General features: G+C 38.1%; 1 long non-coding RNA gene across 1 annotated transcript in view; it reads left to right on the forward strand.

The window, feature by feature from the left end:
• Positions 1-10,284, forward strand: part of LOC127021203 (uncharacterized) — a 67,589-nt gene extending 57,305 nt beyond the window's left edge. Inside the window, exons 2-4 of the long non-coding RNA XR_007767174.1 lie at positions 524-596; positions 9,014-9,132; positions 10,192-10,284. This is a non-coding gene — a long non-coding RNA (uncharacterized LOC127021203). The remainder of the gene's footprint in view (positions 1-523; positions 597-9,013; positions 9,133-10,191) is intronic.
• The last annotated feature ends 5,653 nt before the right edge of the window (positions 10,285-15,937 follow it).

Genomic DNA, 15,937 nt, shown 5'->3' on the forward strand with positions numbered 1-15,937 from the left:
CTAGTATTTTTCTGGGCACTGAAGTTAAACTAGCTCATGTCTAGTTGTCTGTATCTTCTTTTTCACCTCTTTGTGAAGTCAGGTATGATATTTGCCCTTCTTATTCTTCTGGGGCCTCCCCTCTTCTTTGAAAACAAGCCTGCTTATGGGAACTGAGTTAATCATCCCATTTTGGCTTAGAGTTACTGCTGTGGCATGACTGGCATTTGATTCAGCACTTCTCTTATATTAGCATTTGGGAGCATACAGAAGAAACTGCTTGCTCTCTTTTCCTAGTTAGTATTCAAGGAATGACTGGAGCGGAATAGACAGAGATGTCCAGGCTTAGCAGGATTATAATTAAAAGAGAACAAAGAAACTGAGAACAAAGGTGAAAAATAAAAGGGAGGGGTGAGAAAGAAAAAAGACCTGAAGTGTCAGAAAGTAATAAGAATTGGATCACTTGATTTAAATCACTGATATGTTTTTAGGTCATTTTTAGCTTACAGTCTTACTGTCTCTCCCCTTTTTTTGTCTTAAACAGAAAAAGGAAGTTTTATTGCATGAAGCTGCTAAAAAATACTAACATTGGGATTTCCTTCTGCCAGGACATCAAGGTATGTTGCATATGCCCGTGTATATGTGTAATTTATAAATAAATATGTATATATACACACACTCACCAAAATTGATAGTTGCTTATGATAGTGCTAAGCCTCCAACCTATGCAGAAATAGATTTTACTTGGGATGCTGGCTGTAGCTCATGGCAGTGACTGCACATGAGATCCCAGTGTTCCTGAATTGTAGTTTAGTTGCTGAAAGAAAAATTCATTATGGATTAGCACTGGACAGCTGGTACAACCCTTCTTTGGCAGTATGTTGTTACAAATCTCCTCTAATATTCTGGTTGGAAGATGGCTGCCGATGTACTCGGCATCAGACCAGAGACCAGAAAAAGCCAGGTTTTTAAGTCCTCATCTCTTATGTAATATAACACTCTGTGATAAGTGATTTGGCTCTCTGCTTCAGAAGAAGAAAATTATTCTGCAACTGGTATATTTGTAACCCAAATACATTCTAGTGAATTCACCACTGAAATTCTGCTTTGTTCTTACACTAAGAACACTAAACTGCTGATTTGGATGGATTTTGTTTTGATTTTTCTTTTTTTGTTTAATGACCCATTTTCTAGACAAGTGAAGTAAATAGCTGCTTTCTGTTTTCCAGCCTGTTTCATGTAGGTGCAGTAGACAGACTCATTCTTCTAAAACGCAGCTTTTTTTTTTTTTAATAGTTGTTAAGAATTCTAAGACCTTTGATATTCTCCTTTTTTTCCACTTACAGTACACTGCATTTATGAGTTGAAGGCCACTTGTTTGCTATGGTTTAGAGGGAATATGCTGTATATCTTCAAAAATCCCTATTAAAAAAAAAAAGAGGTAACCTTCAAAAGGATTTGGAAGAGGAGAGTAATGTATATAAATTATCCACTTATTCTCTCATCTGTGGTCTCCTATTGATTTTTGTTTGAATGCAGAAGGGGTTAATTTAGTTATGCCAAGTGTTTCTGTTCTTCTACTTAATGACATCACATATGGTTTTACTGTAAGCAGTGTAGAGGACCATCTAAGAGCATCCTCCCAGATTTACTTTTGAAATATGCATCATACATCTTCTAACAAGAGATATTCAAAAAGCTTTGGAGACCCACATTGCCTGAACTCTGCTCTTGCATTTGCATGATGCTTCTGGCTTATTTGCAGAGATATTTTTATTATACTAATAACATGCCCTTTTGTAGTTGGCAGGGATGAACCCCACTGAAAGATCAGGAGTGGTTATGGTGAGCTTTTAGGAAAGGTTGCTAATCTGAGATGAGCACAGGAAGGAAAGATGTCATGCCAAAAGTCTATGTGTTTAGGAATAAGTTATCTGATGGATGGAGTAGGGCACCAGGCAGAGTTGAATGCAGGTCACAAGTCACAGAAATGAAGCCTCAAACAGCAGCCTCCCACTGGGATTTGTGCTAGAGGTTGCAAGAAGGGCTGTTCCTTTCTAGGTAGAGCAGGGCTGTAAAGTCAAAAACGCAAAGGTGGAAGCGTGTCACCCGGCCAGACAAAAGGCAGAAGCTGGAAGTGCTGCTGGGCTGAATCAGAGGAGAACGATGTCTAGTCCAACCTGTGCTCTGCCGGCACAGCCATGCAGTGAGTGGCCTTTCCCCAGTGGTGGGGGCCCCTTGTCCAGGGAAGGGCAAAGTTTGTGGCCGGAGCAGCGTGTTTGCTTGGGTTCCTTCTGCTTCTTGGTGTCCCAGAAAGAGCAATTGTTTTCCATTCAACTTTCCTGAACCATCTGCATTTCTGCGTACTCCTGTCACGAATCCTTTATTACTAAACTGAAGAGCCTTACCTTACTTAACCGTTGTCAGTACAGAAGCAGATCCATGCCTCTGTACTAGGTGCCCTTCTTTGCACATGTCTAATTCTGCTAAATCCCCCTGGTGAAAAACAAGGCAGGGAACCAACCTGCAAATCAAAAAGGAGAAGATAAAGGATTGATGACAGAATGTCACACTATGGGCACAGATATGAATTATGAGATTAGGGCCGTAGAGACAAAAATACCTGAAGGAATGAGGTCTGGTTATTGAATAATGGGGTAGTGCCAAAGATTTTCGTATAGCTGGAGCAACCCGTACCCTTGGGGGGAAGTGCTATAGTGTCTTCTGGGTGGAGACAGAAAATGGATACAAATTCTAATGTGATCTGGTTTACAAAAAAAAAAAAGATGAAAGTTGCACATTACACAGAAATACAGTGAAAACTGGGTGTCATTGAAGGTACAGAGAGGAGGGAATTATGTAACGCCTGGGAGGGAAAAAACAAAAACCCGTTATCCTATTGGATGTGTTCAACAGCTGCTAAAACATATACCAGATGATCAGAGATGACCATATTATAATATTGCATATGCTTTCAGATGCTCGTTATAGACCAGGGAATTTATGAAAAGGCTGCTCTATTATCAACAAAAAGAAGCTATAATAAAAAAGGCCAGAGAACTGAGTGGATAAGCTTTTAAGGAAATTAGGTGCAAATTTATCGGCATATCTGTGTAATGTCTTTGGAATGAGGGGAGAATAAAATAAGGTAACCAAAATCTGGAGCAGGGGGAGGATTTACCAGCATCAAGACACGGTCTGCCCTTTTACATGGTTACACTCTGCACGGTACCTGTGTCACTAGGCAACATTATCATGGGGCTTTGGGCAAGTTAATTCTCATCACCCTCTTAATTCTCATCTCAAAGACATTGCAGAAAGCCTTCAGGCTGTTTGTGAGAACATTTTTACTTTATTAGGAACTTAAGCCAGGGATGGCAGGATTTTCTAAAGTAGTGAATCTCGATATGAAGAATGAGGATGCTCCACAGGGATTGCCAAAAGGCAACTCTAAAGTGGAATCAACAGGTTAAAAAAACCACCCATCTATCTAACTATACCAAACTGAAGGATGCTGGACAAATGAAAAGGCAACATGTCACTGTAAAAATCAGAGTTCTGAAGGCAGAGGAGGATGAAATGAACAAAATAATTTTGCTGGTGATGGAGAGTTCATGAGTGGTCTTTGAAGGATATTTTTTAACACTGAGAAATATAAACATAGTTCTATGTTATCTCTTTGATGCATCTGGAAAGCATACACATGGAACTCGACAATTTGTCATATGTATATTTTTATTGAAGTAGGCCACAGATTTGTACGTTACTTGCTACATTTTCACTTTCTTCTATTATATTAAGTGCAGAATTTTATAACAGACAATTGCATCAACAAAGAGTATAGTTCCTAGTAGAAAATAGGAAGTGTGTGGCATTTATAGGTGAAGACAGGTAAGTATCCAAAATAATTTGAAAAAATACTGATGTAAGGATTGTAATATCTGATATATTTTTCTTAGAGAAAGCTCTTAAATGTGAAAAAACTGATGTCTTTGGGGCAAATTCATATCTAACAAATTGCTATACCTCCAACGTTTCAGAATAACTGTGACATCCTATATCAGCTAAAGAATCTGTCTAAAATTGTACTGAAAGTAGCATCTGAAAAAAAAAAAAGATATCCTGGTATTCAAACACACCCAAATCAAACAACTGTTATGATCAAATATTTAAAAATTTAAACTTGCTGCCAAAGTGTAGTTCATTAAAAGTGATTAAAAAACTGTTTCAAGACGCTGTTGTAGGATCTGAAATTGATCTGATTTCCTAATTTTTCACAAATTTTTGTTATCTCTTATCACTTTAAGCACTTCTATTAAATTGCATTAAAAATGAAAGAAACCACCTTAATTACCCATTTTTTCCCAGAAAAATGAAATCATAATCAATGTCATCGGTGACTGAAAAAATACACATATACTCGTGCATATGCCCCAGTGTCACTGTACTATATTCTGCAATGTTAAAAATCTGGAAAAAGTTTCTGGCAGCATTGCAAAACTATCAAAGATGTTGCCATTTTCACAAAACATTCAGTATTCAAGGAAAAGCCGTTTATCATAGAAAACACATTGTATAACAAAGTTGCAATCTCTAATTAATACAGGAGATTTTCACTGTGCATTGAATTCCAAATTTGGAATTATCAGAGAGAAAGGTAATTAAGGATAAAGCTGCTGGAGATAAGTAACTCTTCAGCCATCTTCTGGGTGACACATGAAAGCGTCTAAACACTACTGTGAGCAATTAATCTTCTATAACTCACACAATATGCAGATTAAGAACAGATCTAGTACTGAGCTACACAACACATGCTGAAGTTTTGAATCTGTACATATAGTCAGCATCACATTTCAAGTTTTGCCTTAGTGGGCCTTCCGTAAAAGGTTAGTTCTGGGGACAAGAAAAATAATATATGCTGTTAAATTGTTTATTAGCACAAGAACTTCACACAGTGGAAGAAATGCTTGTTTATTGAAACAAGACCTTCAAGGGACTCTTTAATTATAAAACAGCTTGATATTTTTAAAGAAAATGACACAGACAACAGAAAGAACAATTTACTGTGGGTAGCAGGTTGAGTATAGCTTGGGGCCTATTAATCAGTCATGCATAACAAGTACCCTATAAAGAAATTGGAATAAACATACTGAAAATACTGCTTCTGCAAGAGGATTCAAAGAAATATTGCTAGGTTTTAGAATGTACTTAACAGTTGCATCATCTTACATTAAGAGGAGCAAAAGCAGTATCCTTCTCACAACAACAGATGAATAAAATGAAGACATCAGTTCTCCAGCTTTGGAACCCTCAGACAGCAAAATAATTGCAAGTTCTGAAGCAATTGGGGCATGTTAGCTACATACCGTCACCAGCTGCAGGCACTGGTACTGAGACACCAAGCAAGGCTTTGAAGCAGATGGTTTTTTGGCTGGGCATCTCCAGTTTCAAAGCCAGAGAGACAGGAACAGAGAATTTTGTCTTGAAGTTTTCTAGAAAGTAAACACATACCATAGCTGTTATCTTTTAAAAAACATACATCTGTAAATATGCATAAATGCTTAATAATGGAAAGAGAATGTTTTCCCATCAAAATTGTGCACAGTGATATAATAAAAAGAAATATGCAGGGTGGCACAGTTTTCCATGTGTGAGCTACTGGTGTGGATTATCTAAATTGCTGTTAGTGCAGGGCACAACAAGGTTATTCAGTGGGCTGTGATGAACTCTGGGCTCAGCCCTGCAGAAGCATGAGGTAACTCTTTGCTGCGTTTGGGAGACACCAGAGGAGCCTTCCTTTACCCCAGAGCACTATCCTGAAAAATCAGTCTTTTGAAAAGCATTATCTGTCTGATAATCTTGCCCAAACACAAGACATTGGGCTACTCTTTGACAAAACGGCAGTAAAATTTAGTGATTTTTTTGGTTGGTTTTTTTTTTTTTTTAAATGAAGGAGACAAACTTGAGGAGGTATGATGACAAGGAGGTGAGGAGGTATGATGACAAGCATATTATTGGACAGATGAGATTAGGTGAGGTAACTGGCATGAGGCCTCTCAAGATATTCAAGGAGTTCAAGAGCTACAAATATTTCATATGTTTTTCAATCTAATTTTACAGCATTGATGTTGGTTTGGTTCATCCCTTGAATTGTAGCTTAGCTATGATTATTTTGGTACTTGGTATGTAATTGTGTCTACTTAGGCTGTGATAACGCTTAGGTTTTCCTGACCTTCTGTCTTCCCACTGGCTGAGTGGCAGGGCAGCCGTTATTTACAGCAGCAGAACTGGGGTCTGGTTCGCTTGTGATTCCCAGTGTCTTGGTTTCGGCTGGGATAGAGTTAATTTTCTTCTTAGTAGCTGGTACAGTGCTGTGTTTTGGATTTAGTGTGAGAATAATGTTGATAACACACTGATGTTTTAGTTGTTGCTAAGTAGCGCTTATCTTAAGTTAAGGATTTTTCAGTTTCCCATGCTCTGCCAGCAAGCAGGTGGTGAGCAATTGCATTGTGCATCACTTGTCTTTTCTTGGATTTTATTTCTCTCTTTTTTTTGTTATATTCCTTTTCGTTACAATTATTATTATATTTTTATGGTTATTAGTTAGTATTATATTTTATTTTACTTATTAAACTGTTCTTATCTCAACCCACGAGTCTTACTTTTTTTTTTCCAGTCCTCCTCCCCATCCCACTCGGAGGGGGCAGGGGTGAGCAGCTGCGTGGTGCTTAGTTGCTGGCTGGGGTTAAACCACGACACCCAGCTATGTAGATAATATTCCAACCAGTATCATTAAGGGTATAGCATTTGGTTGCCAACATTAACACAAGAGGTTAGATGGTACATTGAAGTCTCTCCACAAAGTAGCTAGACAACGCTAAAGAGATTTCCCATGTTACAGCAGGTGGTAATGGATGCAGAGAGTAATGATCTAATGTTTTGCAGTGGTAGGATGTATTTCTTCTGGAAATATTTTTGCTATAGCCATCAATAAGCTGGGCAGTTAGTCTAATATAGTCAACAGTAAGAAATTGGCCACTCCAAAGGGCAGTTTGTCCTATCCTAAAATAAATTAGATGAAGTGACTCACACTGACTGCAAAGGAAGGCTAGATAATTAGCTTAGATTCAGTTCTTACTTTTTAGTTGTCTGAAGTTAAGCTGGGCTGAATGCCTCTCAGATACTTTTCTGAAAGGGAACAGAGGCATAGAAAAGCTTCTAATAACAGCTCTCCGTTGATTATCCACACTCACTGGAAAACAGTGGTAACATGTTGAGCAAGGTGTGAGATTCTGTGGCTTAAGTGTTTAAGTGCTGGTAGGTAAATACTGAAAATACCATTTCCGCCTGTAATTGCACGTCCTTCAATAAGTCAAAACAGACTACTGCATGCATCAACGTGTAAAATATGTAACTGCAGGGGATGATAGCATACATAGCAAGTTATGTGGCCAAATATAAAAATAAGTAAATAGTTGTCTTGGTCCCTCCAGATGCAATGGTTGGTCCTTTTTTAAGGCCTTACAGAATTTTGGAGGCAGAGACCAGACTGCTTGCAGTGGCGCTTACCCTCTGTCAGGCTAGAATTTTAGCCACTCTTTTTTGCAACATCTCCAAATTAGATGCATTTTACCTCATTAATCACTGCTAGGAAATACCACATTTTATTCACCCTGAACCCAGAGACTGATCCCCATCATTAAGTGCCATCTGCTACTTCGTGATAAAGTTATCCTCAGGCTTCCTCTATCTGAGTCAGGTAAGAATGTCAAAACGGCGTTATTAAAATTGGAAAGACTGTTTTGTCATTAGCATGCCTACAATAAGAGACTGTACGTAAAATTAGGTAGGTTAGGCTGTTTGCAATCTGCAGTTTGGTTTTGTTAGTCAGAGACTGTAGTGATAGACGCCCCTGACTTTCAGTCTTTTGCAGACCTGTTGCTGAGGCCAAATCCACGTACAGGACTGCCAGGGAGGGTGATGCTAGGCCTTGTAGTCTGAGATCTAGACAGACAAAATGAACCAAAGAGGCTGGTAGCACCGTGCTGTATATGCCTGTAGCCTATTATATACAGTGTTACCATTGGTAGTGACAGATCATATACCACATTGCTTCATTTTAGCCCAAGGAATTTTCTTGACTCCTCTTGCTTGCCTTAGCTGCAGAGCAGTTGGGTAGCTAAAGTCTAGTAGCAAAAACAAAAGGTTACATGGTTATTGCTTAATGATGGGTCTTATTCACTAACCTTCATCCTTGCAGTTATTTGGACTCGTTTCATTGAATTTTGTGACCTAATGCCTACCTACTTCATATCTGGTAATGTTGAGTGATACGCACATGGTAAAAGCCCAGCAAAGAGCCTCCAGTGAGCAAAAAATTGTAGTATAACATGAGATTGCTGATCATCAGGAGAGAAAAATGTTGACAGGCAACAAAATCAAAATTACCATAAACCAACCCCAAAGCAGTACCATCAGCACTGATCTCCTGGCAAGAGTGTGAGGTGCTAACACCACACCTCAACCCCAAATTCTTCCCTGAGGCATGGATGGCTAGCAACACCAGGAAACCATGGGTGGTGACCCCTGAGGGGGGAGAAACCTCAAATGACAGGGACAGATATTAGGTAGCATGCTCTATATATAATAGTTTAAATTGCATTATTAATTCTTTCTCCTTTCTCCTTTAATGGAACAACACGTGTTGTCATGCAGGCGACATTTTAACTGGGCTAGTAATGTCTTTTGCTTGATTTTAGTTGGAGTAGCAATAAATTCTTGCATCCCTGTATGAGGTGGTTTTCCTTTTTGCCCATAGCAAGTTTTTGACTATAACAACTAGAAGGGCCTTCCTGAGTCCTCCTTTAATGTCTCCTGCTACTGCAAACATGTACCATCTTTTTTTAATAAGCTTGCACAACCTCACCTAGAAGTAGTTAGGGTTTATGAGGCTTTTCTGAGCACCTCAATAAAGAGAGGGTTTGTTTGTTTGTTTTTTAATGCTCATTTGTAACCATGAGCTGTCTTCTGACAGGAGTGGGATAGAGCTTGTCCCTGAAAGGCCTGAGTATGTCCGCTGACCATCTGAGGTCTCTCCTCAATTGTCTGAAGTTAGACACCAACATATGTGGCAGGGTCAGGACCCTGGGCAAGGTAAGTGAACACGTGTAGTGAGTCTACCCAGTGTTTTGAGGGTTTGGCATTGATGCTCTCCTGCAGCTATACCTCCTGGGAGTTAATGAAGATTAGATCTTATCTAGATATATAGCTCCAGCACACTGAAACTTCCTTAATAAATTTTAGGACAGACTTTAGTGCGGAATTACAGTGTAGCTCTCCAGCCATTAAAAAATGAATTATTGTTACTGATGTAACTCAGCAGCAAAGCACCCTGACAGCAATGGCCTGAGCTAATTCCCCCAAAGATTAGTCTCTGTTCCTGGAAGATAAGTGCTCTAGCCTTGTTTCCTTATGTTGGATTTTTATACAGTACCTTGTGTAGCACTGCACCATTTTCATTTGCATGTACTGTACAGGACTGTATCGACAATATCAGAGAAGGTATTATATCACACCTAATTTGGAAAGACTTGGTGAAGGTTATCCCTGCCTGAAGCAAAGATACTACTAGGCTGAATATAAATCTGTTAGAGTAATTTCTAATGAATAATGTATTAAACAATTTTACTTCCCCTCCCTCCATGCATGAATTGTTTGAGATATTTTTAAGAAAAAAGGAACTATTTAATAATGAAACTAGAATAATATTGAATACATAAGTTAATTACAGGTGGCAGATCCGGAGGCAGACTTTAGTCTGGTCAGATACTTTAAATACTCAAACTATTAGCTATTATTCTTTGCTGGTAAGTTTTGATTTGCAGGAAGTCTATGAGTGAGCTGTTATAGGCATCTGGCACTCCAGTTTCAAGCTATTTTGACTGGATGATCAATCACCTGTTGTTACTTTTCCTCCCAAAATGGCTAAAGGTGATTCATGTTTTGTACCCCTTACTTTTCAGCTTGAAGATGAAATTTAGTTTATACCAACAAGCTGAAGTGCCCATTGCTCTGTTAGCTTTAAAAAGTACAAATAATAAAAAGGGAATGGCTAACAGAAACAAAACACAAAACGGTCAAGAGGTGAATTTTTTTCAGAATATGACCCTTCGTTTATGATGATCTTTGTAACACTCAGCTACCTGTTTACAGGCAGATAAATATAAGAGGTTCAAAGAGAGAAAATATCTATGGAGAATATCTGTTAAAGACCTCAAGAATGCGCTACGTTTGCAGAAATTCAGTGATATGTAGGAGTAGTCTGTAACATTCCTGTTTTTATGGTAAGTCTTTTCTTTATCTTTTCATTATGCTATTTTACCATCGATGATGATGTGGTCACCTAAGGCTTTGGTGTCCTGGCGAGTGACAGCTGTCGACTGACTGTTCAGCCAGATCTCTTTCATGCTTAGGTACAGGCTGATCTGGGTGGCATTGAACCTACAAGGCAACACATTCCCTTTCCAGAGTTCAGTTCTCTGGAAATGTTTTAGATTTTCTGAATTTCTTTTTGAGGAAAAAATAATAAAAAAATAAAGAAGAGAGAGAGAGAAAAGAACTTCATATGTGAAAAGGGAGAAGCTTATCTCTGCTCATGATTTTGTCAAGCTTGTTCAGATGTAACAACCTCATTGATAGCAAGTTGCTCTAATTTTCTTGAGGAAAAAGAGGAAGGTAACTGCCTTCAAAGAAGTAGGTAGATATATTTTCATGATATCTTCCCATTCTAGTAGTTTCACCTTCGTTTCATTAGTGGCAGTTTCACAGCAGTCTTTCCTCCTTTATGTTGTTCTCTTTTTTTCTTTTTTAAAAAAGTAAATTTAAAATTGCTAACTGTACCTATCCTTGGATGTATGTGGTATATTTAATAAAGATGAGATAGATTCAATTAACATAATATGTAGACAAAGCCCATAATGTTTGAGGCCCCCCCCGGGGATGCATGCTAAAACTTCTGGCATTTTTTTAATAAACAGAAAGGCAAATTCATTTGTGCAGGGCTGATATCAAAAGAGAACGACTTAATGCAGAATTTAATTGAACATTTGTTCTTAACTTTACTCAGGGACATTTGACATGAAAATTCTTACCATATTTGGCAGGAAGTGCCACTGACTTCACAGATGAAACCAGTTGCGTGTATCCAGAACTAGGTGGTTTAGGGAGATAGCGGAAGATGATTGCGTATTGTACAATCTCCCAGGCTCTCGGGGCAATTAGAAATGCAAACCTGTTACCCTGGCAACTGCAAAATTTGACAGGACTTGAAACCTCTGATCTCTTTGGATAAGGCAGCAGCATTTATAAACTTTCCTCATTCACCTTACTATAGTTGTGATGTTGAATTGCATCAGATAGCCTCTTCTCTGCTGAAAAGACCTCATATGATTGTAGAGGTCATGTATAACAGCCATTGTACACAGCAGGGGTTCCAAAATTTCACTCCACGGACCACTGGTGAACTGTCAAGTGCCAACTGGCTGCAAGATGGCGGTTCACTCCCTGTGTTTCCAGCTGCTGATATTTCACTAAAAGGCAGCTAAACACATTATATGTTCTCCTAATAGCTCCAGAGAAAAAAAAAATCAATGGCAAACATCTAAACTGCTAATACCAAGCTTGTTCTCTCTTCCCCATCCTCTCTTTTGTTGTGGTCACATACTTGCAATTTTGTTGAATTTGGAGGCTTGGCTGCACTCAACCACAATAAAGTCATCTTTGCATAGCTGCATATTTTTGTTGTAAAATGGAACGTGGGGAATTCTGCCTTGGGTGGAGCTGGATTCTCTCTGGAATTCAGTACTACTGAGATTAATACCAAAGAACTCTGTTTAGTTCTGGTGCCTTTATTGTTTCTTTAGGTTTATGGCAAGTTTAGAGACAGTAGAAAAAAGAGGCCCTAAAACGATTTTTGAGGACTGGAGAGAAATAAAGGTGATAAGTAGCATGTAAAGATGACTGACAACAAATTCAGTTACCATGTCGAAATAATTTTGTGGGGGAAAAGCACAGCAGGTACAAAAAGGTGCTTTTGCTAAGAAGAGAGATAAAAGGAACAAACTGCTAGTTAAACACAGAGAAATAAGGAGTAAAATAAAAATTTTAAACCATAAGACAAACACTGTACATAGGGAAGCTCTAGATTCCCTGTCTTTTTGAACTGTTCAAGGAAAGACTGAGTTTCCTTTTTTGTGGATGGTTGACATTAGTTATTTGAGTCAATACAGGAGTGATATTACAGGTGTTTTCTTGTAAAAAGATCTGACAAGATGAATTTATATTCAAAACCTTAGTATGAAAATGTACTTCAATCTTTCTCTGTTTAAAAAAAAATAAAAAATTATTCCCAGTTAATACTCTACATCAATATAATATTTTTATACAGTTGGTTGGCCTACTTTAGAGTGTTTTGTATAATTTGTGAGGCTGATATGGAAGAGTTCACTGAAAAAAATTGAAATGTTGACAATTTTTGCATATCCCTGAGCTTGAAAAGAGCCTGTGTTCTCTTTGCTTCCTTGAAGTGACTCCTGTATTGGGAAGTGGTTTCTTAAACTTCAGCTAACCTCTGAGTATCCTGGGTGAGATGTTGAGAAATGTCAGAATCATTCACCACCACTTAACTAGAGTCTATCTCAGATTGTTAGTCTTGGCTTACCCTCCAACAACTATTAAAAACTCAGCCAGCCATAAAACGCTTATTCTCCTAATTAGTGTTTTGGATTCTACTCATCCTCTTTTCCTTTCAACTTTCAGCAAATTTGGCATTTGTGCCCAGCACTGGTTCATAGCCTTAGGAATAAATCCATCTATGCAGGGAACTTCCCTATTGCCTAATTTTCTCTCTCTGATGAGGAAAGAATCACCTCCAAACTAAGGTGTTAATTACGTCATTGGGTCTGTGATACAGCTGCTGACTTCGCTTACTCTTCTTAATAACTAGCACTAACTAATGACTTGGCTGCTATTAAGCTCTGGCTGACATTAAGTGGCAAACTCAGTGAAATGGCTCCACATGCCCGCAGCTATCTAAACCCCTGTAATCTTAAAACTAGATTATACTTTTATCTTCAGAAAGAAGTTTCAGGTAATGACGTTTACTTTTCTTGCAGATGTCAGTGAAAGGGCTGAAGGATTTCATCCCAGCTACATCATGGTTTAATTTACTCTTCAGAAAAATTACACTTTGGAGATTTATTCTAGTAGCTTTTTCCAGAAGCACTAAGCTTGCTTTTATATAGATTCAGAGATGGAAAATTCTGTTTTAGGGTTTGGGGTTTTTTTTTCCTTTTTTTTCTTTTTCTTTTTTTTTTTTTTTTTCCATTTCATTTGGGGTTCTGTGCTTGTGGTATGTCAGCTAATTAGTTTTTAGGCAAATTAATCTTCAAGTGACACTAGGAGGTGGGAAGTTAATTCTCACTCATTCCTTGTTTCTTTATGACTATCTAATTATTCATGAATGTTGTAGGGGTTATGTTCTAGAAAGGCAACTCAGCATGGGGTTAAGCAGTGCCCGAACAGAGGAAGATGGGTAAAAAATTTACATATTTGATAGGCATACAGCTGCTTTGAGATTGTTATTCTCCAGTTTTCATTTCTGTCCTGTTGGTATAGTAAATTATTAATCAAACAATGATTACCTGTACAATCCTCTGAATTTCCAAAGAGCTTTGTTAATATGAACTAAGACACCTGTCATGTGCTCAAGAGAAGTTATGATCTCAGAGCCAAATTTTCCCTTGCATTATGCTTGTGCAACTTGCTTACGAATCAAGCAGTCTGGCATGCAGGAAGAAGCATAATTTTGCTGCGAATTAAATAGGACAAGGAAAGACTTGTGATACAGGTTGGGATAAGGCCTTTTAAGAACAGAGGAAGAAATGCTGGCTCAGGTGGTGATAAAGAATCTGTACAGTGTAGAAAAAAGTGAAAAGAAAATTCTGCAGGCACCATGGTTTAAAGGACAAAACTGAAAGTGGATAAAAATAGTAAGGAAAGAATTTAAATAAAAGTCTTGGGAAGAGCAAGGAGGTATAGGAGATAGTTGTGGAAGAAATAAAGTAAATGAGGAAAAAATTTGTAAAGTCTTACAAGAGTACAATTGAATTTCAGGGATATCTAATACAAGAAGTAAACATTTGTGGAGGATAAGTGATGTCATCAGATAACAAAAAAAAGGAAGATAGGTTCAGCTGCAATGTCTGAAGGCTCTGTGGAAAGAAGGAAGATGAAGCCAGATAGGTAGGATTGGGAAAGGTTTGCATTATTTTATCTTTTTCATTTGCAGTTGCTAGAGTTGTATTTGATCTGCAAGGAGTAGAGATGGTCAAATGTGTTGTGACTAGCAGAAATAAGGCCTCCAACAACACAGGTTCAATATTTACAGTCAGAATGCAGAGAGGAGAAATGCCTCAATATAAAATAACCTTTCCCCCCAAGGTAAATGTAAAATAACCTTACTAATTTGGGCAAAAATGTGTCATGTATTTCATTTCTTTGAACTTTTCCAGAGAAATTTTTTACTTTTCTAAAACCAAAATGTAGTTTTAAAATTTTGTTCCACTTCAACCTTGGAGTTCTTCAAGACTGAAAGAGCAAATGTAAAAAATGTTTTCCACTCTCTTCTTCCCTTTTGACATTTTTGGAGAAGAAAAGGAAACTGTGGCCAGTGTTGAGACACCAAAGAGATGAGATGTGTAAGAGACACCAGGTTAGCAAAAGGGATCTAAAATTCAAAAGCCAGCTTTCATCTGAATGCAAACCAGAACAGAGCAACATTTGAAACAGAGAAAACTCAGCAAGACAGATTAAAATGACAGATCTTTCACCATTTTCATGCAGGACACTTCAGGTCTTTCTCAGCCCAACAGCTTTCAGTGCATTTCTTGTTTGCAGCAAGTTCTACTTTAAGTCCCTCTGGGACATGGCAATTTCTTCTTTCCATCACTTCTAAAGCTTGACTCTGCATCTGTTCCCTGCCAAGACCAACAGACTTGTGTTGCAGGTTTCTTGTTTTCTGCCTGGTTTTCCCACCTTGTACTCCAGAATCTGCTTTTCCTCATTGATTTCTGCCCTTTCAGTTGCTTTACAAGTCGTAACAACTCCTGTTCATGCCAGAAGGTTCCACCTTGGCCTGGGCCACATAGATGTAAATACAAAGGCTTCCTCCCATCTGCCCCACTGCAGCCTTTTTAGCAGAACATAGCATACAAACCAAACAGATGCCATTCATCTTAGAAACATTTCCTCTCCTAATACCTGCTCCCTCCCGCCCTCACTTTTTACACCACTACGAAACAGGTACTTGGAATATTTGGCTAAAAAAAGCCCCAAGGGACCAAAATAATAAAATTTTCCATTATTGCTTGGTTAAAAAGCCACTGTTCATTAAATGATTTATACTGTGGTAGTTTTGAAGCTGATTTTAACTGTAAAGGTACTGAAGAATGGCCACGTACTGATCACTCTAAAGAAGCAGATGAGTTTGCCCATTTCAGTTTCAGGTAAACAAATGATGCAGGCATTAATAACATATTTGGCTGTTGGCTCAGAGAACAGAGAAGACAACTGGATTTTCAGTCATGACAGAAGAAAAGCTGAGGATCCAGTTATAGGAAGTAGTATTAACTAAAACAGGTGAGGAGGTAATTAGCCTTCAAACTTGTCAATATTTCTAAGAACGTATCTAAGACTGCAGAAACAAAACAATAAGTACTAGCTTTCTCTGTGTCATTTTATTATGATCCATCTCAGGCAGAATTTATTTTTCAAATGGTATATATGCAGGCAATTTCACTATGTCCTCCTCCTCTTGTTAAAATCAAAGCAATATAGCTTTCAAAAAAAAAAAAGAAAAAAAGAAGCATAATATCTTGATGATTTCTTAAGAGATCTCTTC

Source organism: Gymnogyps californianus, chromosome 12 (assembly GCF_018139145.2).
Source record: "Gymnogyps californianus isolate 813 chromosome 12, ASM1813914v2, whole genome shotgun sequence".
NCBI classification, from domain to species: domain Eukaryota; kingdom Metazoa; phylum Chordata; class Aves; order Accipitriformes; family Cathartidae; genus Gymnogyps; species Gymnogyps californianus.